Source organism: Arachis ipaensis, chromosome B09, assembly GCF_000816755.2.
Source record: "Arachis ipaensis cultivar K30076 chromosome B09, Araip1.1, whole genome shotgun sequence".
Lineage (NCBI taxonomy): Eukaryota > Viridiplantae > Streptophyta > Magnoliopsida > Fabales > Fabaceae > Arachis > Arachis ipaensis.
In genome coordinates, this window is record NC_029793.2 from 52033648 (window position 1) to 52036488 (window position 2841).

The window sequence follows — 2841 nt, forward strand, 5'->3', positions numbered from 1 at the left end:
GCTCAGTCTCAAGTTTTCACTTGACACCTTCACGCCACAAGCACATGGTTAGGGACAGCTTGGTTTAGCCGCTTAGGCAAGGATTTTATTCATTTAGGCCCTCCTATCCACTGATGCTCAAAGCCTTGGATCCTTTTTATCACCCTTGCCTTTTGGTTTTAAGGGCTATTGGCTTTTTGCTCTTGCCTTTTAGTTTAAAGAGCTTTTGGCTTTTTCTGCTTGCTTTTTCTTTTTCTTTCTATATTTTTTTTTCGCAAGTTTTTGTATTCACTGCTTTTTCTTGCTTTAAGAATCAATTTTATGATTTTTCAGATCATCAAATAACATTTCTCCTTTTCATCATTCTTTCAAGAGCCAACATATTTAACATTCATAAACAATCAAATTCAAAAGACATATGCACTGTTCAAGCATTCATTCAGAAAACAAAAAGTATTGTCACCACATCAAAATAATTAAACTAGTTTCAAGGATGAATTTGAAACCATGTACTTCTTGTTCTTTTGTAATTAAAACATTTTTTATTTAAGAAAGGTGATGGATTCATAGGATATTCATAACTTTAATGCATAGACTCTAATCTTTATTTATTATTTAATAATATAAATTAGGCATAAAAGCAGACACTTAATAATAAAAGATAAGAAATTAAGGACTTAAAAATAAATGACTCTAACTCTAATACTCATATACTCTTAAAATAGATAAAAGGTTATCTCAGAGTTAGGACTCAACAACCTTTATTTTGGGAGGTAGATGCTTCTTTAGTCTGTGGGGTGCTTGGCCCTTCAAGAGACAGCTTCTGGCGCTTCAGTTCCTTTATGTCACGCCCTTGCTCTTCTTGTTCTTTAAGCAGTTTGCATAGCATGCTGTTTTGATTTTGCTGTTCTTCCTTCAGTTGATTCATAGCTTCTTGCAACTTGGTGACAGATGCTTCTAGGCGCTCTCAGTATTCAATTTGAGGGATTTTCGGGAGGAGCTCCCCTGCTTTTCTCTTGATGGGGTCGTCCTGCACTTGTAGTCCTTCCATAGACTTTTTGGTGATTGGTTGCTCAACTGAGATATACTTATCTACTCCCATTTTTATTCCAGCATCTTTACATAGCAGAGAGACTAAGCTTGGATAAGCCAATTTAGCATCTTTGGAGTTCTTGTTTGCAATTTTGTAAAGCTCACAAGCAATCAGCTGATGAACTTCCACTTCCTTTTCTAGCATAATGCAATGGATCATCACTGCTCTTCTAATGGTGACCTCAGAGCGGTTGCTAGTGGGCAGTATAGAGCGCCCAATGAAGTCCAGCCAGCCTCTAACAACTGGTTTGAGATCTCCTCTCTTGAGTTGGTTCGGGGCACCCTTTGTGTTGGTTGTCCACTTGGCCCCAGGGAGGCATATGTCCTCTAGGATTTTGTCCAATCCCAGGTTTGATCTCATCATTCTCCTATTAAAGGAGTCTAGGTCATCTTGCAGTTGAGACAGCTTGAAGATCTCCCTTATTTTGTCATGGTGGGTGTGAACAATCTTCCCTCTGACCAGAGTTCTATAGTCATAGAATGCAGTTCCAGCTATTTTCTGCTTGTCCGTCTGCCATAGATTAGCATAGAATTCCTGAACCATGTTTCTTCCCAACTTTGTTTCAGGATTAGCTAGGACTTCCCAGCTCCTGTTTCGAATTTGCTCTTGGATCTCCGGATATTCATCTTCTTTCAGATCGAATTTAACTTCCGGGATCACTGACCTTAGACTCATTATTTTGTAAAAATGGTCTGAATTTTCTTTGGTTATGAACTTCCCTTGATTCTAAAGTGGTTTTGGAATATTCTCCTTCTTGCCTCTTGAGTCGGTTTGTTTTCCCTTGGGAGCCATGATCTTAGTGGGTATTGGCTTAGTGATCACGGATAAACACACCAAACTTAGAGGTTTGCTTGTCCTCAAGCAAAAGAAAAGAAAGGAGAGGAAAAGAGGGAGAGCCAAGCGCAATTTGTGGAGGAGAGGGGGAGGCCGAATTAGGATTTAAAGGGAAAAGGGAGGGTGGGTTCAAAAATTTTGAAGGAGATATGATAGAAGATATGATTTGTAAAAGATAAGTATGATAGGAAAAAGATATGATTTAAAATTGAAAAGACATGAAAGATATTTGAAAAAAGATAAATCTGAATTTTGAAAAAGATGATGTGAGGATTTGAAAAAGATATTGATGATTTGAAAAGATTTTAGAGTGAAAAGAGATAGATTTGTTTTGAAAAGGATTTGAAAATAATTTGAAGAGGATTAAGAAAAAGGGCTTATGAATTAAGATACATTTGATATTTTTTTGAAAAAAGGATTTGTAACATGTTTGTGCAAGAAATCATGAATTGAAACATAAAAAATGGAAAAAAAAAATTGAATTGAAAACGAAATTGCCTACTCCCCACAATCTTGCCGTTAAACGCCCAACTACTGCATGTTTTGGGCGTTTAACGCCCAGTTGCTGCTTGTTTTGGGCGTTTAACACCCAGCTGTTGCTTCTAGCTGGCGTTAAACGCCAGAAACCCCTTTGTTACTGGGCATTTTTCTGAACGCCCAGGATGCTGTCAATCTGGCGTTAAACGCCCAAAAGCTGCTTCTTTCTGGCGTTTAACACCCAGATGGCTATCTTTACTGGCGTTTTCTTGCCAGTGATCTCTTTTTCTCTATTTTGTGTGCTGAATCCTTCTGTAACCCTGTGAACCTATGCAATTGACTCTTTACCTTATTAACATTGAACTTATATGCTTTAAAAATAAATAAATAAATAAAATAAAGAATAGGGCAAAATAACAGAAAAAGTTTTGCTAATGGCTGGGTTGCCTCCCAGCAAG